General features: G+C 38.7%; 20 non-coding genes across 20 annotated transcripts; all 20 read right to left on the bottom strand.

Annotated features, from left to right (window-relative positions):
• Positions 1-919: 919 nt before the first annotated feature.
• Positions 920-1,110, bottom strand: LOC144937302 (U2 spliceosomal RNA). The gene has a single exon (XR_013637609.1). It is a non-coding gene; the product is annotated as a U2 spliceosomal RNA (small nuclear RNA).
• Positions 1,111-2,167: 1,057 nt separating this feature from the next.
• Positions 2,168-2,358, bottom strand: LOC144937342 (U2 spliceosomal RNA). Its single transcript, XR_013637647.1, has one exon. It is a non-coding gene; the product is annotated as a U2 spliceosomal RNA (small nuclear RNA).
• A 927-nt stretch (positions 2,359-3,285) lies between these two features.
• Positions 3,286-3,476, bottom strand: LOC144937292 (U2 spliceosomal RNA). Its single transcript, XR_013637600.1, has one exon. It is a non-coding gene; the product is annotated as a U2 spliceosomal RNA (small nuclear RNA).
• A 1,032-nt stretch (positions 3,477-4,508) lies between these two features.
• Positions 4,509-4,699, bottom strand: LOC144937324 (U2 spliceosomal RNA). The gene has a single exon (XR_013637630.1). It is a non-coding gene; the product is annotated as a U2 spliceosomal RNA (small nuclear RNA).
• A 1,057-nt stretch (positions 4,700-5,756) lies between these two features.
• On the bottom strand, positions 5,757-5,947 carry LOC144937353 (U2 spliceosomal RNA). The gene has a single exon (XR_013637657.1). It is a non-coding gene; the product is annotated as a U2 spliceosomal RNA (small nuclear RNA).
• Positions 5,948-7,004: 1,057 nt separating this feature from the next.
• LOC144937337 (U2 spliceosomal RNA) lies at positions 7,005-7,195 on the bottom strand. The gene has a single exon (XR_013637642.1). It is a non-coding gene; the product is annotated as a U2 spliceosomal RNA (small nuclear RNA).
• A 1,056-nt stretch (positions 7,196-8,251) lies between these two features.
• Positions 8,252-8,442, bottom strand: LOC144937383 (U2 spliceosomal RNA). Its single transcript, XR_013637685.1, has one exon. It is a non-coding gene; the product is annotated as a U2 spliceosomal RNA (small nuclear RNA).
• Positions 8,443-9,499: 1,057 nt separating this feature from the next.
• Positions 9,500-9,690, bottom strand: LOC144937297 (U2 spliceosomal RNA). Its single transcript, XR_013637605.1, has one exon. It is a non-coding gene; the product is annotated as a U2 spliceosomal RNA (small nuclear RNA).
• Positions 9,691-10,596: 906 nt separating this feature from the next.
• LOC144937298 (U2 spliceosomal RNA) lies at positions 10,597-10,787 on the bottom strand. Its single transcript, XR_013637606.1, has one exon. It is a non-coding gene; the product is annotated as a U2 spliceosomal RNA (small nuclear RNA).
• Positions 10,788-11,844: 1,057 nt separating this feature from the next.
• Positions 11,845-12,035, bottom strand: LOC144937354 (U2 spliceosomal RNA). The gene has a single exon (XR_013637658.1). It is a non-coding gene; the product is annotated as a U2 spliceosomal RNA (small nuclear RNA).
• Positions 12,036-13,091: 1,056 nt separating this feature from the next.
• Positions 13,092-13,282, bottom strand: LOC144937355 (U2 spliceosomal RNA). The gene has a single exon (XR_013637659.1). It is a non-coding gene; the product is annotated as a U2 spliceosomal RNA (small nuclear RNA).
• A 1,057-nt stretch (positions 13,283-14,339) lies between these two features.
• Positions 14,340-14,530, bottom strand: LOC144937393 (U2 spliceosomal RNA). Its single transcript, XR_013637695.1, has one exon. It is a non-coding gene; the product is annotated as a U2 spliceosomal RNA (small nuclear RNA).
• Positions 14,531-15,587: 1,057 nt separating this feature from the next.
• On the bottom strand, positions 15,588-15,778 carry LOC144937318 (U2 spliceosomal RNA). Its single transcript, XR_013637624.1, has one exon. It is a non-coding gene; the product is annotated as a U2 spliceosomal RNA (small nuclear RNA).
• A 1,057-nt stretch (positions 15,779-16,835) lies between these two features.
• Positions 16,836-17,026, bottom strand: LOC144937356 (U2 spliceosomal RNA). The gene has a single exon (XR_013637660.1). It is a non-coding gene; the product is annotated as a U2 spliceosomal RNA (small nuclear RNA).
• A 1,056-nt stretch (positions 17,027-18,082) lies between these two features.
• On the bottom strand, positions 18,083-18,273 carry LOC144937357 (U2 spliceosomal RNA). Its single transcript, XR_013637661.1, has one exon. It is a non-coding gene; the product is annotated as a U2 spliceosomal RNA (small nuclear RNA).
• A 1,057-nt stretch (positions 18,274-19,330) lies between these two features.
• On the bottom strand, positions 19,331-19,521 carry LOC144937448 (U2 spliceosomal RNA). The gene has a single exon (XR_013637740.1). It is a non-coding gene; the product is annotated as a U2 spliceosomal RNA (small nuclear RNA).
• Positions 19,522-20,580: 1,059 nt separating this feature from the next.
• Positions 20,581-20,771, bottom strand: LOC144937299 (U2 spliceosomal RNA). Its single transcript, XR_013637607.1, has one exon. It is a non-coding gene; the product is annotated as a U2 spliceosomal RNA (small nuclear RNA).
• Positions 20,772-21,827: 1,056 nt separating this feature from the next.
• Positions 21,828-22,018, bottom strand: LOC144937358 (U2 spliceosomal RNA). The gene has a single exon (XR_013637662.1). It is a non-coding gene; the product is annotated as a U2 spliceosomal RNA (small nuclear RNA).
• Positions 22,019-23,075: 1,057 nt separating this feature from the next.
• LOC144937449 (U2 spliceosomal RNA) lies at positions 23,076-23,266 on the bottom strand. Its single transcript, XR_013637741.1, has one exon. It is a non-coding gene; the product is annotated as a U2 spliceosomal RNA (small nuclear RNA).
• A 1,058-nt stretch (positions 23,267-24,324) lies between these two features.
• Positions 24,325-24,515, bottom strand: LOC144937291 (U2 spliceosomal RNA). Its single transcript, XR_013637599.1, has one exon. It is a non-coding gene; the product is annotated as a U2 spliceosomal RNA (small nuclear RNA).
• Between the last annotated feature and the right edge of the window lie 44 nt (positions 24,516-24,559).

Consider the following 24,559-nt stretch of genomic DNA (forward strand, 5'->3'; position numbering starts at 1 on the left):
GGTAAAGTCATGTAGACAGGTTCAAAGAAAATATCAAAAAATTACAAAAAACTACTTTGTTATTTTTAACACCATGGCACATGCGGAATGGTCGTGGTAACTTATTGTGCGAATATTATTTGGGTCTTTCGGTAAAGTCACATAGATAGGTTCAAAGAAAATAACAAAAATTACAAAAAAATACTTTACGTGACTTTACCAAAGAATATGCGCAGAAGTTATCACGACCATTCCGCATGTGCCATGGCGTTAAGAGATACGGAATATTAAACAAGCATCAGTCACGCACACGGCCATTCATATTTGAAACCGGGACAAAATCTCAATTTCTGCAAAAGGCTTTGGCACACCCAGAAATAATTAAACCGAGTTTGTTTCTGCCAACAAACGAGGAAGTTCTTAGGTGCAATTGTAATTGATTCAGAGAATCAGAATCTGAAAATGCTAATTTAATAATACAAATTGTACGACCAATACATATGAATGAAAAAAAACTATCGAAAAAATATCGTTCGTTAATAAACACTGTCCCTAAAGGAAGGTATAGTAAAATTTCAGCCAAAGTCCTTTCTACATAGCACATGAAGCAAGATAGACTAAGATAGGTAAATTACGGAATTATGGGCAATACTGCGTTATGAAGACGTAACAAACAGAGCAGTACAGGATGAAACAAACTGTTTGTATATAAGTGCATGTGCATATGACATATTACTTCTTGACCCACACCGACTGGATAGCTGTGAAAATAGTTTGATAGATTTTTGAAATTTGACAGCTATCCAGGGCACAAATGAGAAGATGGAGGGGACTGGTAACAAAACAGGAGAGAACGCACCCAATTACGGACAAACAGCGGAAATGGGGTTTGCAAACCCAACATAGTCTACTTTTGTTTGATGATATTCCTCCCCCAGCAGAGAGGTGCACCATTCCCGGAGAAACTGCAATACCGGGTTGATGCGCGGAGTGTACGGAGCAAGCCCCTATTCCATCTCCCTGTCCCAAAAATCAATTTAATATAAAGTACCACAATGTGGTACGTATCAGATATTAAACTGATAAGAACAGATACTACACTTGATCTTAGCCAAAAGGCCGAGAAGCGATAACACACACTTGCCAGTGGTGGAGATTACATACGCCAAGACTGTCTCTACACCATGGGGCCTCCACCCGTTACTACGCACAATAAATACTGACTTAAAGCTTTCGTGACTGCAGGAATTCATATTCTTTGGGCCTTTCGGTAAAGTCATGTAGATAGGTTCAAAGAAATATAAAAAAACTAACAAAAAACTACTTTGTTATTTTTAACACCATGGCACATGCGGAATGGTCGTGGTAACTTATTGTGCGAATATTATTTGGGTCTTTCGGTAAAGTCACATAGATAGGTTCAAAGAAAATAACAAAAATTACAAAAAAATACTTTACGTGACTTTACCAAAGAATATGCGCAGAAGTTATCCTGACCATTCCGCATGTGCCATGGTGTTAAGAGATACGGAATATTAAACATGCATCAGTCACGCACACGGCCATTCATGTTTGAAACCGGGACAAAATCTCAATTTCTGCAAAAGGCTTTGGCACACCCAGAAATAATTAAACCGAGTTTGTTTCTGCCAACAAACGAGGAAGTTCTTAGGTGCAAGTGTAATTGATTCAGAGAATTAGAATCTGAAAATGCTAATTTAATAATACAAATTGTACGACCAATACATATGAATGAAAAAAAACTATCGAAAAAATATCGTTCGGTAATAAACACTGTCCCTAAAGGAAGGAATAGTACAATTTCAGCCTAAGTCCTTTCTACATAGCACATGAAGCAAGATAGACTAAGATAGGTAAATTACGGAATTATGGGCAATACTGCGTTATGAAGACGTAACAAACAGAGCAGTACAGGATGAAACAAACTGTTTGTATATAAGTGCATGTGCATATGACATATTACTTCTTGACCCACACCGACTGGATACCTGTGAAAATAGTTTTATAGATTTTTGAAATTTGACAGCTATCCAGGGCACAAATGAGAAGATGGAGGGGACTGGTAACAAAACAGGAGAGAACGCACCCAATTACGGACAAACAGCGGAAATGGGGTTTGCAAACCCAACATAGTCTACTTTTGTTTGATGATATTCCTCCCCCAGCAGGAAGGTGCACCATTCCCGGAGAAACTGCAATACCGGGTTGATGCGCGGAGTGGACGGAGCAAGCCCCTATTCCATCTCCCTGTCCCAAAAATCTATTTAATATAAGGTACCACAATGTGGCACGTATCAGATATTAAACTGATAAGAACAGATACTACACTTGATCTTAGCCAAGAGGCCGAGAAGCGATAACACACACTTGCCAGTGGTGGAGATTACATACACCAAAACTCTCTCTACACCATGGGGCCTCCACCCGTTACTACGCACAATAAATATTGACTTAAAGCTTTCGTGACTGCAGGAATTCATATTCTTTGGGCCTTTCGGTAAAGTCATGTAGATAGGTTCAAAGAAAATATCAAAAAATTACAAAAAACTACTTTACGTGACTTTACCAAAGAATATGCGCAGAAGTTATCACGACCATTCCGCATGTGCCATGGCGTTAAGAGATACGGAATATTAAACAAGCATCAGTCACGCACACGGCCATTCATATTGAAACCGGGACAAAATCTCAATTTCTGCAAAAGGCTTTGGCACACCCAGAAAAAATTAAACCGAGTTTGTTTCTGCCAACAAACGAGGAAGTTCTTAGGTGCAATTGTAATTGATTAAGAGAATTAGAATCTGAAAATGCTAATATAATAATACAAATTGTACGACCAATACATATGAATGAAAAAAAACTATCGAAAAAATATCGTTCGTTAATAAACACTGTCCCTAAAGGAAGGTATAGTAAAATTTCAGCCTAAGGCCTTTCTACATAGCACATGAAGCAAGATAGACTAAGATAGGTAAATTACGGAATTATGGGCAATACTGCGTTATGAAGACGTAACAAACAGAGCAGTACAAGATAAAACAAACTGTTTGTATATAAGTGCATGTGCATATGACATATTACTTCTTGACCCACACCGACTGAATACCTGTGAAAAGAGTTTGATAGATTTTTGAAATTTGACAGCTATACAGGGCACAAATGAGAAGATGGAGGGGACTGGTAACAAAGCAGGAGAGAACGCACCCAATTACGGACAAACAGCGCAAATGGGGTTTGCAAAGCCAACATAGTCTACTTTTGTTTGATGATATCCCTCCCCCAGCAGGAAGTTGCACCATTCCCGGAGAAACTGCAATACCGGGTTGATGCGCGGAGTGGACGGAGCAAGCCCCTATTCCATCTCCCTGTCCCAAAAATCAATTTAATATAAGGTACCACAATGTGGTACGTATCAGATATTAAACTGATAAGAACAGATACTACACTTGATCTTAGCCAAAAGGCCGAGAAGTGATAACACACACTTGCCAGTGGTGGAGATTACATACGCCAAGACTCTCTCTACACCATGGGGCCTCCACCCGTTACTACGCACAATAAATACTGACTTAAAGCTTTCGTGACTGCAGGAATTCATATTCTTTGGGCCTTTCGGTAAAGTCATGTAGATAGGTTCAAAGAAATATCAAAAAACTAACAAAAAACTACTTTGTTATTTTTAACACCATGGCACATGCGGAATGGTCGTGGTAACTTATTGTGCGAATATTATTTGGGTCTTTCGGTAAAGTCACATAGATAGCTTCAAAGAAAATAACAAAAATTACAAAAAAATACTTTACGTGACTTTACCAAAGAATATGCGCAGAAGTTATCACGACCATTCCGCATGTGCCATGGCGTTAAGAGATACGGAATATTAAACAAGCATCAGTCACGCACACGGCCATTCATATTTGAAACCGGGAAAAAATCTCAATTTCTGCAAAAGGCTTTGGCACACCCAGAAATAATTAAACCGAGTTTGTTTCTGCCAACAAACGAGGAAGTTCTTAGGTGCAATTGTAATTGATTCAGAGAATTAGAATCTGAAAATGCTAATATAATAATACAAATTGTACGACCAATACATATGAATGAAAAAAAACTATCGAAAAAATATCGTTCGTTAATAAACACATTTCAGCCTAAGGCCTTTCTACATAGCACATGAAGCAAGATAGACTAAGATAGGTAAATTACAGAATTATGGGCAATACTGCGTTTTGAAGACGTAACAAACAGAGCAGTACAGGATAAAACAAACTGTGTGTATATAAGTGCATGCGCATATGACATATTACTTCTTGACCCACACCGACTGGATACCTGTGAAAATAGTTTTATAGATTTTTGAAATTTGACAGCTATCCAGGGCACAAATGAGAAGATGGAGGGGACTGGTAACAAAGCAGGAGAGAACGCACCCAATTACGGACAAACAGCGCAAATGGGGTTTGCAAACCCAACATAGTCTACTTTTGTTTGATGATATCCCTCCCCCAGCAGGGAGGTGCACCATTCCCGGAGAAACTGCAATACCGTGTTGATGCGCGGAGTGGACGGAGCAAGCCCCTATTCCATCTCCCTGTCCCAAAAATCAATTTAATATAAGGTACCACAATGTGGTACGTATCAGATATTAAACTGATAAGAACAGATACTACACTTGATCTTAGCCAAAAGGCCGAGAAGCGATAACACACACTTGCCAGTGGTGGAGATTACATACGCCAAGACTCTCTCTACACCATGGGGCCTCCACCCGTTACTACGCACAATAAATACTGACTTAAAGCTTTCGTGACTGCAGGAAGTAATATTCTTTGGGCCTTTCGGTAAAGTCATGTAGATAGGTTCAAAGAAAATATCAAAAAATTACAAAAAACTACTTTGTTATTTTTAACACCATGGCACATGCGGAATGGTCGTGGTAACTTATTGTGCGAATATTATTTGGGTCTTTCGGTAAAGTCACATAGATAGGTTCAAAGAAAATAACAAAAATTACAAAAAAATACTTTACGTGACTTTACCAAAGAATATGCGCAGAAGTTATCACGACCATTCCGCATGTGCCATGGCGTTAAGAGATACGGAATATTAAACAAGCATCAGTCACGCACACGGCCATTCATATTTGAAACCGGGACAAAATCTCAATTTCTGCAAAAGGCTTTGGCACACCCAGAAATAATTAAACCGAGTTTGTTTCTGCCAACAAACGAGGAAGTTCTTAGGTGCAATTGTAATTGATTCAGAGAATTAGAATCTGAAAATGCTAATTTAATAATACAAATTGTACGACCAATACATATGAATGAAAAAAAACTATCGAAAAAATATCGTTCGTTAATAAACACTGTCCCTAAAGGAAGGAATAGTACAATTTCAGCCTAAGTCCTTTCTACATAGCACATGAAGCAAGATAGACTAAGATAGGTAAATTACGGAATTATGGGCAATACTGCGTTATGAAGACGTAACAAACAGAGCAGTACAGGATGAAACAAACTGTTTGTATATAAGTGCATGTGTATATGACATATTACTTCTTGACCCCACACGACTGGATAGCTGTGAAAATAGTTTGATAGATTTTTGAAATTTGACAGCTATCCAGGGCACAAATGAGAAGATGGAGGGGACTGGTAACAAAACAGGAGAGAACGCACCCAATTACGGACAAACAGCGGAAATGGGGTTTGCAAACCCAACATAGTCTACTTTTGTTTGATGATATTCCTCCCCCAGCAGGGAGGTGCACCATTTCCGGAGAAACTGCAATACCGGGTTGATGCGCGGAGTGGACGGAGCAAGCCCCTATTCCATCTCCCTGTCCCAAAAATCTATTTAATATAAGGTACCACAATGTGGTACGTATCAGATATTAAACTGATAAGAACAGATACTACACTTGATCTTAGCCAAAAGGCCGAGAAGCGATAACACACACTTGCCAGTGGTGGAGATTACATACGCCAAAACTCTCTCTACACCATGGGGCCTCCACCCGTTACTACGCACAATAAATACTGACTTAAAGCTTTCGTGACTGCAGGAATTCATATTCTTTGGGCCTTTCGGTAAAGTCATGTAGATAGGTTCAAAGAAAATATCAAAAAATTACAAAAAACTACTTTGTTATTTTTAACACCATGGCACATGCGGAATGGTCGTGGTAACTTATTGTGCGAATATTATTTGGGTCTTTCGGTAAAGTCACATAGATAGGTTCAAAGAAAATAACAAAAATTACAAAAAAATACTTTACGTGACTTTACCAAAGAATATGCGCAGAAGTTATCACGACCATTCCGCATGTGCCATGCCGTTAAGAGATACGGAATATTAAACATGCACCAGTCACGCACACGTCCATTCATATTTGAAACTGGGACATAATCTCAATTTCTGCAAAAGGCTTTGGCACACCCAGAAAAAATTAAACCGAGTTTGTTTCTGCCAAAAAACGAGGAAGTTCTTAGGTGCAATTGTAATTGATTAAGAGAATTAGAATCTGAAAATGCTAATATAATAATACAAATTGTACGACCAATACATATGAATGAAAAAAAACTATCGAAAAAATATCGTTCGTTAATAAACACTGTCCCTAAAGGAAGGTATAGTAAAATTTCAGCCTAAGGCCTTTCTACATAGCACATGAAGCAAGATAGACTAAGATAGGTAAATTACGGAATTATGGGCAATACTGCGTTATGAAGACGTAACAAACAGAGCAGTACAGGATAAAACAAACTGTTTGTATATAAGTGCATGTGCATATGACATATTACTTCTTGACCCACACCGACTGGATACCTGTGAAAATAGTTTGATAGATTTTTGAAATTTGACAGCTATCCAGGGCACAAATGAGAAGATGGAGGGGACTGGTAACAAAACAGGAGAGAACGCACCCAATTACGGACAAACAGCGGAAATGGGGTTTGCAAACCCAACATAGTCTACTTTTGTTTGATGATATTCCTCCACCAGCAGGGAGGTGCACCATTTCCGGAGAAACTGCAATACCGGGTTGATGCGCGGAGTGGACGGAGCAAGCCCCTATTCCATCTCCCTGTGCCAAAAATCTATTTAATATAAGGTACCACAATGTGGTACGTATCAGATATTAAACTGATAAGAACAGATACTACACTTGATCTTAGCCAAAAGGCCGAGAAGCGATAACACACACTTGCCAGTGGTGGAGATTACATACGCCAAAATTATCTATACACCATGGGGCCTCCACCCGTTACTACGCACAATAAATACTGACTTATGCTTTCGTGACTGCAGGAATTCATATTCTTTGGGCCTTTCGGTAAAGTCATGTAGATAGGTTCAAAGAAAATATCAAAAATAAGAAAAAACTACTTTGTTATTTTTAACACCATGGCACATGCGGAATGGTCGTGGTAACTTATTGTGCGAATATTATTTGGGTCTTTCGGTAAAGTCACATAGATAGGTTCAAAGAAAATAACAAAAATTACAAAAAAATACTTTACGTGACTTTACCAAAGAATATGCGCAGAAGTTATCACGACCATTCCGCATGTGCCATGGCGTTAAGAGATACGGAATATTAAACAAGCATCAGTCACGCACACGGCCATTCATATTTGAAACGGGGACAAAATCTCAATTTCTGCAAAAGGCTTTGGCACACCCAGAAAAAATTAAACCGAGTTTGTTTCTGCCAACAAACGAGGAAGTTCTTAGGTGCAATTGTAATTGATTAAGAGAATTAGAATCTGAAAATGCTAATATAATAATACAAATTGTACGACCAATACATATGAATGAAAAAAAACTATCGAAAAAATATCGTTCGTTAATAAACACTGTCCCTAAAGGAAGGTATAGTAAAATTTCAGCCTAAGGCCTTTCTACATAGCACATGAAGCAAGATAGACTAAGATAGGTAAATTACGGAATTATGGGCAATACTGCGTTATGAAGACGTAACAAACAGAGCAGTACAGGATGAAACAAACTGTTTGTATATAAGTGCATGTGCATATGACATATTACTTATTGACCCACACTGACTGGGATACCTGTGAAAATAGTTTGATAGATTTTTGAAATTTGACAGCTATCCAGGGCACAAATGAGAAGATGGAGGGGACTGGTAACAAAACAGGAGAGAACGCACCCAATTACGGACAAACAGCGGAAATGGGGTTTGCAAACCCAACATAGTCTACTTTTGTTTGATGATATCCCTCCCCCAGCAGGGAGGTGCACCATTTCCGGAGAAACTGCATTACCGGGTTGATGCGCGGAGTGGACGGAGCAAGCCCCTATTCCATCTCCCTGTCCCAAAAATCTATTTAATATAAGGTACCACAATGTGGTACGTATCAGATATTAAACTGATAAGAACAGATACTACACTTGATCTTAGCCAAAAGGCCGAGAAGCGATAACACACACTTGCCAGTGGTGGAGATTACATACGCCAAGACTCTCTCTACACCATGGGGCCTCCACCCGTTACTACGCACAATAAATACTGACTTAAAGCTTTCGTGACTGCAGGAATTCATATTCTTTGGGCCTTTCGGTAAAGTCATGTAGATAGGTTGAAAGAAAATATCAAAAAATAAGAAAAAACTACTTTGTTATTTTTAACACCATGGCACATGCGGAATGGTCGTGGTAACTTATTGTGCGAATATTATTTGGGTCTTTCGGTAAAGTCACATTGATAGGTTCAAAGAAAATAACAAAAATTACAAAAAAAATACTTTACGTGACTTTACCAAAGAATATGCGCAGAAGTTATCACGACCATTCCGCATGTGCCATGGCGTTAAGAGATACGGAATATTAAACAAGCATCAGTCACGCACACGGCCATTCATATTTGAAACCGGGACAAAATCTCAATTTCTGCAAAAGGCTTTGGCACACCCAGAAAAAATTAAACCGAGTTTGTTTCTGCCAACAAACGAGGAAGTTCTTAGGTGCAATTGTAATTGATTAAGAGAATTAGAATCTGAAAATGCTAACATAATAATACAAATTGTACGACCAATACATATGAATGAAAAAAAAATATCGAAAAAATATCGTTCGTTAATAAACACTGTCCCTAAAGGAAGGTATAGTAAAATTTCAGCCTAAGGCCTTTCTACATAGCACATGAAGCAAGATAGACTAAGATAGGTAAATTACGGAATTATGGGCAATACTGCGTTATGAAGACGTAACAAACAGAGAAGTACAGGATGAAACAAACTGTTTGTATTTAAGTGCATGTGCATATGACATATTACTTCTTGACCCACACGACTGGATAGCTGTGAAAATAGTTTGATAGATTTTTGAAATTTGACAGCTATCCAGGGCACAAATGAGAAGATGGAGGGGACTGGTAACAAAACAGGAGAGAACGCACCCAATTACGGACAAACAGCGGAAATGGGGTTTGCAAACCCAACATAGTCTACTTTTGTTTGATGATATTACTCCCCCAGCAGGGAGGTGCACCATTCCCGGAGAAACTGCAATACCGGGTTGATGCGCGGAGTGGACGGAGCAAGCCCCTATTCCATCTCCCTGTCCCAAAAATCTATTTAATATAAGGTACCACAATGTGGTACGTATCAGATATTAAACTGATAAGAACAGATACTACACTTGATCTTAGCCAAAAGGCCGAGAAGCGATAACACACACTTGCCAAGACTCTCTCTACACCATGGGGCCTCCACCCGTTACTACGCACAATAAATACTGACTTAAAGCTTTCGTGACTGCAGGAATTCATATTCTTTGGGCCTTTCGGTAAAGTCATGTAGATAGGTTCAAAGAAAATAACAAAAATTACAAAAAAATACTTTACGTGACTTTACCAAAGAATATGCGCAGAAGTTATCACGACCATTCCGCATGTGCCATGGCGTTAAGAGATACGGAATATTAAACAAGCATCAGTCAAGCACATGGCCATTCATATTTGAAACCGGGACAAAATCTCAATTTCTGCAAAAGGCTTTGGCACACCCAGAAATAATTAAACCGAGTTTGTTTCTGCCAACAAACGAGGAAGTTCTTAGGTGCAATTGTAATTGATTCAGAGAATTAGAATCTGAAAATGCTAATTTAATAATACAAATTGTACGACCAATACATATGAATGAAAAAAAACTATCGAAAAAATATCGTGCGTTAATAAACACTGTCCCTAAAGGAAGGTATAGTAAAATTTCAGCCTAAGTCCTTTCTACTTAGCACATGAAGCAAGATAGACTAAGATAGGTAAATTACGGAATTATGGGCAATACTGCGTTATGAAGACGTAACAAACAGAGCAGTATAGGATAAAACAAACTGTTTGTATATAAGTGCATGTGCATATGACATATTACTTCTTGACCCACACGACTGGATAGCTGTGAAAATAGTTTGATAGATTTTTGAAATTTGACAGCTATCCAGGGCACACATGAGAAGATGGAGGGGACTGGTAACAAAACAGGAGAGAACGCACCCAATTACGGACAAACAGCGGAAAAATGGGGTTTGCAAACCCAACATAGTCTACTTTTGTTTGATGATATTCCTCCCCCAGCAGGGAGGTGCACCATTCCCGGAGAAACTGCAATACCGGGTTGATGCGCGGAGTGGACGGAGCAAGCCCCTATTCCATCTCCCTGTCCCAAAAATCTATTTAATATAAGGTACCACAATGTGGTACGTATCAGATATTAAACTGATAAGAACAGATACTACACTTGATCTTAGCCAAAAGGCCGAGAAGCGATAACACACACTTGCCAGTGGCGGAGATTACATACGCCAAGACTCTCTCTACACCATGGGGCCTCCACCAGTTAATTCGCACAATAAATACTGACTTAAAGCTTTCGTGACTGCAGGAATTCATATTCTTTGGGCCTTTCGGTAAAGTCATGTAGATAGGTTCAAAGAAAATATCAAAAAATAAGAAAAAATTACTTTGTTATTTTTAACACCATGGCACATGCGGAATGGTCGTGGTAACTTATTGTGCGAATATTATTTGGGTCTTTCGGTAAAGTCACATAGATAGGTTCAAAGAAAATAACAAAAATTACAAAAAAATACTTTACGTGACTTTACCAAAGAATATGCGCAGAAGTTATCACGACCATTCCGCATGTGCCATGGCGTTAAGAGATACGGAATATTAAACAAGCATCAGTCACGCACACGGCCATTCATATTTGAAACCGGGACAAAATCTCAATTTCTGCAAAAGGCTTTGGCACACCCAGAAAAAATTAAACCGAGTTTGTTTCTGCCAACAAACGAGGAAGTTCTTAGGTGCAATTGTAATTGATTAAGAGAATTAGAATCTGAAAATGCTAATATAATAATACAAATTGTACGACCAATACATATGAATGAAAAAAAAATATCGAAAAAATATCGTTCGTTAATAAACACTGTCCCTAAAGGAAGGTATAGTAAAATTTCAGCCTAAGGCCTTTCTACATAGCACATGAAGCAAGATAGACTAAGATAGGTAAATTACGGAATTATGGGCAATACTGCGTTATGAAGACGTAACAAACAGAGCAGTACAGGATAAAACAAACTGTTTGTATATAAGTGCATGTGCATATGACATATTACTTCTTGACCCACACCGACTGGATACCTGTGAAAATAGTTTTATAAATTTTTGAAATTTGACAGCTATCCAGGGCACAAATGAGAAGATGGAGGGGACTGGTAACAAAACAGGAGAGAACGCACCCAATTACGGACAAACAGCGGAAATGGGGTTTGCAAACCCAACATAGTCTACTTTTGTTTGATGATATTCCTCCCCCAGCAGGGAGGTGCACCATTTCCGGAGAAACTGCAATACCGGGTTGATGCGCGGAGTGGACGGAGCAAGCCCCTATTCCATCTCCCTGTCCCAAAAATCTATTTAATATAAGGTACCACAATGTGGTACGTATCAGATATTAAACTGATAAGAACAGATACTACACTTGATCTTAGCCAAAAGGCCGAGAAGCGATAACACACACTTGCCAGTGGTGGAGATTACATACGCCAAAACTCTCTCTACACCATGGGGCCTCCACCCGTTACTACGCACAATAAATACTGACTTAAAGCTTTCGTGACTGCAGGAATTCATATTCTTTGGGCCTTTCGGTAAAGTCATGTAGATAGGTTCAAAGAAAATATAAAAAAATAAGAAAAAACTACTTTGTTATTTTTAACACCATGGCACATGCGGATTGGTCGTGGTAACTTATTGTGCGAATATTATTTGGGTCTTTCGGTAAAGTCACATAGATAGGTTCAAAGAAAATAACAAAAATTACAAAAAATACTTTACGTGACTTTACCAAAGAATATGCGCAGAAGTTATCACTACCATTCCGCATGTGCCATGGCGTTAAGAGATACGGAATATTAAACAAGCATCAGTCACGCACACGGCCATTCATATTTGAAACCGGGACAAAATCTCAATTTCTGCAAAAGGCTTTGGCACACCCAGAAAAAATTAAACCGAGTTTGTTTCTGCCAACAAACGAGGAAGTTCTTAGGTGCAATTGTAATTGATTAAGAGAATTAGAATCTGAAAATGCTAATATAATAATACAAATTGTACGACCAATACATATGAATGAAAAAAAACTATCGAAAAAATATCGTTCGTTAATAAACACTGTCCCTAAAGGAAGGTATAGTAAAATTTCAGCCTAAGGCCTTTCTACATAGCACATGAAGCAAGATAGACTAAGATAGGTAAATTACGGAATTATGGGCAATACTGCGTTATGAAGACGCAACAAACAGAGCAGTACAGGATAAAACAAACTGTTTGTATATAAGTGCATGTGCATATGACATATTACTTCTTGACCCACACCGACTGGATACCTGTGAAAATAGTTTTATAGATTTTTGAAATTTGACAGCTATCCAGGGCACAAATGAGAAGATCGAGGGGACTGGTAACAAAACAGGAGAGAACGCACCCAATTACGGACAAACAGCGGAAATGGGGTTTGCAAACCCAACATAGTCTACTTTTGTTTGATGATATTCCTCCCCCAGCAGGGAGGTGCACCATTTCCGGAGAAACTGCAATACCGGGTTGATGCGCGGAGTGGACGGAGCAAGCCCCTATTCCATCTCCCTGTCCCAAAAATCTATTTAATATAAGGTACCACAATGTGGTACGTATCAGATATTAAACTGATAAGAACAGATACTACACTTGATCTTAGCCAAAAGGCCGAGAAGCGATAACACACCCTTGCCAGTGGTGGAGATTACATACGCCAAAACTCTCTCTACACCATGGGGCCTCCACCCGTTACTTCGCACAATAAATACCGACTTAAAGCTTTCGTGACTGCAGGAATTCATATTCTTTGGGCATTTCGGTAAAGTCATTTAGATAGGTTCAAAGAAAATATCAAAAAATAAGAAAAAACTACTTTGTTATTTTTAACACCATGGCACATGCGGAATGGTCGTGGTAACTTATTGTGCGAATATTATTTGGGTCTTTCGGTAAAGTCACATAGATAGGTTCAAAGAAAATAACAAAAATTACAGAAAAATACTTTACGTGACTTTACCAAAGAATATGCGCAGAAGTTATCACGACCATTCCGCATGTGCCATGGCGTTAAGAGATACGGAATATTAAACAAGCATCAGTCACGCACACGGCCATTCATATTTGAAACCGGGACAAAATCTCAATTTCTGCAAAAGGCTTTGGCACACCCAGAAAAAATTAAACCGAGTTTGTTTCTGCCAACAATCGAGGAAGTTCTTAGGTGCAATTGTAATTGATTAAGAGAATTAGAATCTGAAAATGCTAATATAATAATACAAATTGTACGACCAATACATATGAATGAAAAAAAACTATCGAAAAAATATCGTTCGTTAATAAACACTGTCCCTAAAAGAAGGTATAGTAAAATTTCAGCCTAAGGCCTTTCTACATAGCACATGAAGCAAGATAGACTAAGATAGGTAAATTACGGAATTATGGGCAATACTGCGTTATGAAGACGTAACAAACAGAGCAGTACAGGATAAAACAAACTGTTTGTATATAAGTGCATGTGCATATGACATATTACTTCTTGACCCACACCGACTGGATACCTGTGAAAATAGTTTTATAGATTTTTGAAATTTGACAGCTATCCAGGGCACAAATGAGAAGATCGAGGGGACTGGTAACAAAACAGGAGAGAACGCACCCAATTACGGACAAACAGCGGAAATGGGGTTTGCAAACCCAACATAGTCTACTTTTGTTTGATGATTTTCCTCCCCCAGCAGGGAGGTGCACCATTTCTGGAGAAACTGCAATACCGGGTTGATGCGCGGAGTGGACGGAGCAAGCCCCTATTCCATCTCCCTGTCCCAAAAATCTATTTAATATAAGGTACCACAATGTGGTACGTATCAGATATTAAACTGATAAGAACAGATACTACACTTGATCTTAGCCAAAAGGCCGAGAAGCGATAACACACCCTTGCCAGTGGTGGAGATTACATACGCCAAAACTCTCTCTACACCATGGGGCCTCCACCCGTTACTTCGCACAATAAATACCGACTTAAAGCTTTCGTGACTGCAGGAATTCATATTCTTTGGGCATTTCGGTAAAGTCATTTAGATAGGTTCAAAGAAAATATCAAAAAATAAGAAAAAACTACTTTGTTATTTTTAACACCATGGCACATGCGGAATGGTCGTGGTAACTTATTGTGCGAATATTATTTGGGTCTTTCGGTAAAGTCACATAGATAGGTTCAAAGAAAATAACAAAAATTACAGAAAAATACTTTACGTGACTTTACCAAAGAATATGCGCAGAAGTTATCACGACCATTCCGCATGTGCCATGGCGTTAAGAGATACGGAATATTAAACAAGCATCAGTCACGCACACGGCCATTCATATTTGAAACCGGGACAAAATCTCAATTTCTGCAAAAGGCTTTGGCACACCCAGAAAAAATTAAACCGAGTTTGTTTCTGCCAACAATCGAGGAAGTTCTTAGGTGCAATTGTAATTGATTAAGAGAATTAGAATCTGAAAATGCTAATATAATAATACAAATTGTACGACCAATACATATGAATGAAAAAAAACTATCGAAAAAATATCGTTCGTTAATAAACACTGTCCCTAAAAGAAGGTATAGTAAAATTTCAGCCTAAGGCCTTTCTACATAGCACATGAAGCAAGATAGACTAAGATAGGTAAATTACGGAATTATGGGCAATACTGCGTTATGAAGACGTAACAAACAGAGCAGTACAGGATAAAACAAACTGTTTGTATATAAGTGCATGTGCATATGACATATTACTTCTTGACCCACACCGACTGGATACCTGTGAAAATAGTTTGAAAGATTTTTGAAATTTGACAGCTATCCAGGGCACAAATGAGAAGATGGAGGGGACTGGTAACAAAACAGGAGAGAACGCACCCAATTACGGACAAACAGCGGAAATGGGGTTTGCAAACCCAACATAGTCTACTTTTGTTTGATGATATTCCTCCCCCAGCAGGGAGGTGCACCATTCCCGGAGAAACTGCAATACCGGGTTGATGCGCAGAGTGGACGGAGCAAGCCCCTATTCCATCTCCCTGTCCCAAAAATCAATTTAATATAAGGTACCACAATGTGGTACGTATCAGATATTAAACTGATAAGAACAGATACTACACTTGATCTTAGCCAAAAGGCCGAGAAGCGATAACACACACTTGCCAGTGGTGGAGATTACATACGCCAAGACTCTCTCTACACCATGGGGCCTCCACCCGTTACTACGCACAATAAATACTGACTTAAAGCTTTCGTGACTGCAGGAATTCATATTCTTTGGGCCTTTCGGTAAAGTCATGTAGATAGGTTGAAAGAAAATATCAAAAAATAAGAAAAAACTACTTTGTTATTTTTAACACCATGGCACATGCGGAATGGTCGTGGTAACTTATTGTGCGAATATTATTTGGGTCTTTCGGTAAAGTCACATTGATAGGTTCAAAGAAAATAACAAAAATTACAAAAAAAATACTTTACGTGACTTTACCAAAGAATATGCGCAGAAGTTATCACGACCATTCCGCATGTGCCATGGCGTTAAGAGATACGGAATATTAAACAAGCATCAGTCACGCACACGGCCATTCATATTTGAAACCGGGACAAAATCTCAATTTCTGCAAAAGGCTTTGGCACACCCAGAAAAAATTAAACCGAGTTTGTTTCTGCCAACAAACGAGGAAGTTCTTAGGTGCAATTGTAATTGATTAAGAGAATTAGAATCTGAAAATGCTAACATAATAATACAAATTGTACGACCAATACATATGAATGAAAAAAAATATCGAAAAAATATCGTTCGTTAATAAACACTGTCCCTAAAGGAAGGTATAGTAAAATTTCAGCCTAAGGCCTTTCTACATAGCACATGAAGCAAGATAGACTAAGATAGGTAAATTACGGAATTATGGGCAATACTGCGTTATGAAGACGTAACAAACAGAGCAGTACAGGATAAAACAAACTGTTTGTATATAAGTGCATGTGCATATGACATATTACTTCTTGACCCACACCGACTGGATACCTGTGAAAATAGTTTTATAAATTTTTGAAATTTGACAGCTATCCAGGGCACAAATGAGAAGATGGAGGGGACTGGTAACAAAACAGGAGAGAACGCACCCAATTACGGACAAACAGCGGAAATGGGGTTTGCAAACCCAACATAGTCTACTTTTGTTTGATGATATTCCTCCCCCAGCAGGGAGGTGCACCATTTCCGGAGAAACTGCAATACCGGGTTGATGCGCGGAGTGGACGGAGCAAGCCCCTATTCCATCTCCCTGTCCCAAAAATCTATTTAATATAAGGTACCACAATGTGGTACGTATCAGATATTAAACTGATAAGAACAGATACTACACTTGATCTTAGCCAAAAGGCCGAGAAGCGATAACACACACTTGCCAGTGGTGGAGATTACATACGCCAAAACTCTCTCTACACCATGGGGCCTCCACCCGTTACTACGCACAATAAATACTGACTTAAAGCTTTCGTGACTGCAGGAATTCATATTCTTTGGGCCTTTCGGTAAAGTCATGTAGATAGGTTCAAAGAAAATATAAAAAAATAAGAAAAAACTACTTTGTTATTTTTAACACCATGGCACATGCGGATTGGTCGTGGTAACTTATTGTGCGAATATTATTTGGGTCTTTCGGTAAAGTCACATAGATAGGTTCAAAGAAAATAACAAAAATTACAAAAAATACTTTACGTGACTTTACCAAAGAATATGCGCAGAAGTTATCACGACCATTCCGCATGTGCCATGGCGTTAAGAGATACGGAATATTAAACAAGCATCAGTCACGCACACGGCCATTCATATTTGAAACCGGGACAAAATCTCAATTTCTGCAAAAGGCTTTGGCACACCCAGAAAAAATTAAACCGAGTTTGTTTCTGCCAACAAACGAGGAAGTTCTTAGGTGCAATTGTAATTGATTAAGAGAATTAGAATCTGAAAATGCTAATATAATAATACAAATTGTACGACCAATACATATGAATGAAAAAAGACTATCGAAAAAATATCGTTCGTTAATAAACACTGTCCCTAAAGGAAGGTATAGTAAAATTTCAGCCTAAGGCCTTTCTACATAGCACATGAAGCAAGATAGACTAAGATAGGTAAATTACGGAATTATGGGCAATACTGCGTTATGAAGACGCAACAAACAGAGCAGTACAGGATAAAACAAACTGTTTGTATATAAGTGCATGTGCATATGACATATTACTTCTTGACCCACACCGACTGGATACCTGTGAAAATAGTTTTATAGATTTTTGAAATTTGACAGCTATCCAGGGCACAAATGAGAAGATCGAGGGGACTGGTAACAAAACAGGAGAGAACGCACCCAATTACGGACAAACAGCGGAAATGGGGTTTGCAAACCCAACATAGTCTACTTTTGTTTGATGATATTCCTCCCCCAGCAGGGAGGTGCACCATTTCCGGAGAAACTGCAATACCGGGTTGATGCGCGGAGTGGACGGAGCAAGCCCCTATTCCATCTCCCTGTCCCAAAAATCTATTTAATATAAGGTACCACAATGTGGTACGTATCAGATATTAAACTGATAAGAACAGATACTACACTTGATCTTAGCCAAAAGGCCGAGAAGCGATAACACACCCTTGCCAGTGGTGGAGATTACATACGCCAAAACTCTCTCTACACCATGGGGCCTCCACCCGTTACTTCGCACAATAAATACCGACTTAAAGCTTTCGTGACTGCAGGAATTCATATTCTTTGGGCATTTCGGTAAAGTCATTTAGATAGGTTCAAAGAAAATATCAAAAAATAAGAAAAAACTACTTTGTTATTTTTAACACCATGGCACATGCGGAATGGTCGTGGTAACTTATTGTGCGAATATTATTTGGGTCTTTCGGTAAAGTCACATAGATAGGTTCAAAGAAAATAACAAAAATTACAAAAAAATACTTTACGTGACTTTACCAAAGAATATGCGCAGAAGTAATCACGACCATTCCGCATGTGCCATGGTGTTAAGAGATGCGGAATATTAAACAAGCATCAGTCAAGCACACGGCCATTCATGTTTGAAACCGGGACAAAATCTCAATTTCTGCAAAAGGCTTTGGCACACCCAGAAATAATTAAACCGAGTTTGTTTCTGCCAACAAACGAGGAAGTTCTTAGGTGCAAGTGTAATTGATTCAGAGAATTATAATCTGAAAATGCTAATATAATAATACAAATTGTACGACCAATACATATGAATGAAAAAAAACTATCGAAAAAATATCGTTCGTTAATAAACACTGTCCCTAAAGGAAGGTATAGTAAAATTTCAGCCTAAGGCCTTTCTACATAGCACATGAAGCAAGATAGACTAAGATAGGTAAATTACGGAATTATGGGCAATACTGCGTTATGAAGACGTAACAAACAGAGCAGTACAGGATAAAACAAACTGTTTGTATATAAGTGCATGTGCATATGACATATTACTTCTTGACCCACACCGACTGGATACCTGTGAAAATAGTTTGATAGATTTTTGAAATTTGACAGCTATCCAGGGCACAAATGAGAAGATGGAGGGGACTGGTAACAAAACAGTAGAGAACGCACCCAATTACGGACAAACAACGGAAATGGGGTTTGCAAACACAACATAGTCTACTTTTGTTTGATGATATTCCTCCCCCAGCAGGGAGGTGCACCATTCCCGGAGAAACTGCAATACCGGGTTGATGCGCGGAGTGGACGGAGCAAGCCCCTATTCCATCTCCCTGTCCCAAAAATCAATTTAATATAAGGTACCACAATGTGGTACGTATCAGATATTAAACTGATAAGAACAGATACTACACTTGATCTTAGCCAAAAGGCCGAGAAGCGATAACACACCCTTGCCAGTGGTGGAGATTACATACGCCAAAACTCTCTCTACACCATGGGGCCTCCACCCGTTACTTCGCACAATAAATACCGACTTAAAGCTTTCGTGACTGCAGGAATTCATATTCTTTGGGCATTTCGGTAAAGTCATGTAGATAGGTTCAAAGAAAATATCAAAAAATTACAAAAAACTACTTTGTTATTTTTAACACCATGGCACATGCGGAATGGTCGTGGTAACTTATTGTGCGAATATTATTTGGGTCTTTCGGTAAAGTCACATAGATAGGTTCAAAGAAAATAACAAAAATTACAAAAAAATACTTTACGTGACTTTACCAAAGAATATGCGCAGAAGTTATCACGACCATTCCGCATGTGCCATGGCGTTAAGAGATACGGAATATTAAACAAGCATCAGTCACGCACACGGCCATTCATATTTGAAACCGGGACAAAATCTCAATTTCTGCAAAAGGCTTTGGCACACCCAGAAAAAATTAAACCGAGTTTGTTTCTGCCAACAAACGAGGAAGTTCTTAGGTGCAATTGTAATTGATTAAGAGAATTAGAATCTGAAAATGCTAATATAATAATACAAATTGTACGACCAATACATATGAATGAAAAAAAACTATCGAAAAAATATCGTTCGTTAATAAACACTGTCCCTAAAGGAAGGTATAGTAAAATTTCAGCCTAAGGCCTTTCTACATAGCACATGAAGCAAGATAGACTAAGATAGGTAAATTACGGAATTATGGGCAATACTGCGTTATGAAGACGTAACAAACAGAGCAGTACAGGATAAAACAAACTGTTTGTATATAAGTGCATGTGCATATGACATATTACTTCTTGACCCACACACCGACTGGATACCTGTGAAAATAGTTTGATAGATTTTTGAAATTTGACAGCTATCCAGGGCACAAATGAGAAGATGGAGGGGACTGGTAACAAAACAGGAGAGAACGCACCCAATTACGGACAAACAGCGGAAATGGGGTTTGCAAACCCAACATAGTCTACTTTTGTTTGATGATATTCCTCCCCCAGCAGGGAGGTGCACCATTCCCGGAGAAACTGCAATACCGGGTTGATGCGCGGAGTGGACGGAGCAAGCCCCTATTCCATCTCCCTGTCCCAAAAATCTATTTAATATAAGGTACCACAATGTGGTACGTATCAGATATTAAACTGATAAGAACAGATACTACACTTGATCTTAGCCAAAAGGCCGAGAAGCGATAACACACACTTGCCAGTGATGGAGATTACATACGCCAAGACTCTCTCTACACCATGGGGCCTCCACCCGTTACTACGCACAATAAATACTGACTTAAAGCTTTCGTGACTGCAGGAATTCATATTCTTTGGGCCTTTCGGTAAAGTCATGTAGATAGGTTCAAAGAAAATATAAAAAAATAAGAAAAAACTACTTTGTTATTTTTAACACCATGGCACATGCGGATTGGTCGTGGTAACTTATTGTGCGAATATTATTTGGGTCTTTCGGTAAAGTCACATAGATAGGTTCAAAGAAAATAACAAAAATTACAAAAAATACTTTACGTGACTTTACCAAAGAATATGCGCAGAAGTTATCACGACCATTCCGCATGTGCCATGGCGTTAAGAGATACGGAATATTAAACAAGCATCAGTCACGCACACGGCCATTCATATTTGAAACCGGGACAAAATCTCAATTTCTGCAAAAGGCTTTGGCACACCCAGAAAAAATTAAACCGAGTTTGTTTCTGCCAACAAACGAGGAAGTTCTTAGGTGCAACTGTAATTGATTAAGAGAATTAGAATCTGAAAATGCTAATATAATAATACAAATTGTACGACCAATACATATGAATGAAAAAAAACTATCGAAAAATTATCGTTCGTTAATAAACACTGTCCCTAAAGGAAGGTATAGTAAAATTTCAGCCTAAGGCCTTTCTACATAGCACATGAAGCAAGATAGACTAAGATAGGTAAATTACGGAATTATGGGCAATACTGCGTTATGAAGACGTAACAAACAGAGCAGTACAGGATAAAACAAACTGTTTGTATATAAGTGCATGTGCATATGACATATTACTTCTTGACCCACACCGACTGGATACCTGTGAAAATAGTTTTATAGATTTTTGAAATTTGACAGCTATCCAGGGCACAAATGAGAAGATCGAGGGGACTGGTAACAAAACAGGAGAGAACGCACCCAATTACGGACAAACAGCGGAAATGGGGTTTGCAAACCCAACATAGTCTACTTTTGTTTGATGATATTCCTCCCCCAGCAGGGAGGTGCACCATTTCCGGAGAAACTGCAATACCGGGTTGATGCGCGGAGTGGACGGAGCAAGCCCCTATTCCATCTCCCTGTCCCAAAAATCTATTTAATATAAGGTACCACAATGTGGTACGTATCAGATATTAAACTGATAAGAACAGATACTACACTTGATCTTAGCCAAAAGGCCGAGAAGCGATAACACACCCTTGCCAGTGGTGGAGATTACATACGCCAAAACTCTCTCTACACCATGGGGCCTCCACCCGTTACTTCGCACAATAAATACCGACTTAAAGCTTTCGTGACTGCAGGAATTCATATTCTTTGGGCATTTCGGTAAAGTCATTTAGATAGGTTCAAAGAAAATATCAAAAAATAAGAAAAAACTACTTTGTTATTTTTAACACCATGGCACATGCGGAATGGTCGTGGTAACTTATTGTGCGAATATTATTTGGGTCTTTCGGTAAAGTCACATAGATAGGTTCAAAGAAAATAACAAAAATTACAAAAAAATACTTTACGTGACTTTACCAAAGAATATGCGCAGAAGTAATCACGACCATTCCGCATGTGCCATGGTGTTAAGAGATACGGAATATTAAACAAGCATCAGTCAAGCACACGGCCATTCATGTTTGAAACCGGGACAAAATCTCAATTTCTGCAAAAGGCTTTGGCACACCCAGAAATAATTAAACCGAGTTTGTTTCTGCCAACAAACGAGGAAGTTCTTAGGTGCAAGTGTAATTGATTCAGAGAATTATAATCTGAAAATGCTAATATAATGATACAAATTGTACGACCAATACATATGAATGAAAAAAAACTATCGAAAAAATATCGTTCGTTAATAAACACTGTCCCTAAAGGAAGGTATAGTAAAATTTCAGCCTAAGGCCTTTCTACATAGCACATGAAGCAAGATAGACTAAGATAGGTAAATTACGGAATTATGGGCAATACTGCGTTATGAAGACGTAACAAACAGAGCAGTACAGGATAAAACAAACTGTTTGTATATAAGTGCATGTGCATATGACATATTACTTCTTGACCCACACCGACTGGATACCTGTGAAAATAGTTTGATAGATTTTTGAAATTTGACAGCTATCCAGGGCACAAATGAGAAGATGGAGGGGACTGGTAACAAAACAGGAGAGAACGCACCCAATTACGGACAAACAGCGGAAATGGGGTTTGCAAACACAACATAGTCTACTTTTGTTTGATGATATTCCTCCCCCAGCAGGGAGGTGCACCATTCCCGGAGAAACTGCAATACCGGGTTGATGCGCGGAGTGGACGGAGCAAGCCCCTATTCCATCTCCCTGTCCCAAAAATCAATTTAATATAAGGTACCACAATGTGGTACGTATCAGATATTAAACTGATAAGAACAGATACTACACTTGATCTTAGCCAAAAGGCCGAGAAGCGATAACACACCCTTGCCAGTGGTGGAGATTACATACGCCAAAACTCTCTCTACACCATGGGGCCTCCACCCGTTACTTCGCACAATAAATACCGACTTAAAGCTTTCGTGACTGCAGGAATTCATATTCTTTGGGCATTTCGGTAAAGTCATGTAGATAGGTTCAAAGAAAATATCAAAAAATTACAAAAAAACTACTTTGTTATTTTTAACACCATGGCACATGCGGAATGGTCGTGGTAACTTATTGTGCGAATATTATTTGGGTCTTTCGGTAAAGTCACATAGATAGGTTCAAAGAAAATAACAAAAATTACAAAAAAATACTTTACGTGACTTTACCAAAGAATATGCGCAGAAGTTATCACGACCATTCCGCATGTGCCATGGCGTTAAGAGATACGGAATATTAAACAAGCATCAGTCACGCACACGGCCATTCATATTTGAAACCGGGACAAAATCTCAATTTCTGCAAAAGGCTTTGGCACACCCAGAAAAAATTAAACCGAGTTTGTTTCTGCCAACAAACGAGGAAGTTCTTAGGTGCAATTGTAATTGATTAAGAGAATTAGAATCTGAAAATGCTAATATAATAATACAAATTGTACGACCAATACATATGAATGAAAAAAAACTATCGAAAAAATATCGTTCGTTAATAAACACTGTCCCTAAAGGAAGGTATAGTAAAATTTCAGCCTAAGGCCTTTCTACATAGCACATGAAGCAAGATAGACTAAGATAGGTAAATTACGGAATTATGGGCAATACTGCGTTATGAAGACGTAACAAACAGAGCAGTACAGGATAAAACAAACTGTTTGTATATAAGTGCATGTGCATATGACATATTACTTCTTGACCCACACCGACTGGATACCTGTGAAAATAGTTTGATAGATTTTTGAAATTTGACAGCTATCCAGGGCACAAATGAGAAGATGGAGGGGACTGGTAACAAAACAGGAGAGAACGCACCCAATTACGGACAAACAGCGGAAATGGGGTTTGCAAACCCAACATAGTCTACTTTTGTTTGATGATATTCCTCCCCCAGCAGAGAGGTGCACCATTCCCGGAGAAACTGCAATACCGGGTTGATGCGCGGAGTGGACGGAGCAAGCCCCTATTCCATCTCCCTGTCCCAAAAATCTATTTAATATAAGGTACCACAATGTGGTACGTATCAGATATTAAACTGATAAGAACAGATACTACACTTGATCTTAGCCAAAAGGCCGAGAAGCGATAACACACACTTGCCAGTGGTGGAGATTACATACGCCAAGACTCT

The sequence above is a fragment of the Lampetra fluviatilis genome, chromosome 18 (assembly GCF_964198595.1).
Source record: "Lampetra fluviatilis chromosome 18, kcLamFluv1.1, whole genome shotgun sequence".
Lineage (NCBI taxonomy): Eukaryota > Metazoa > Chordata > Hyperoartia > Petromyzontiformes > Petromyzontidae > Lampetra > Lampetra fluviatilis.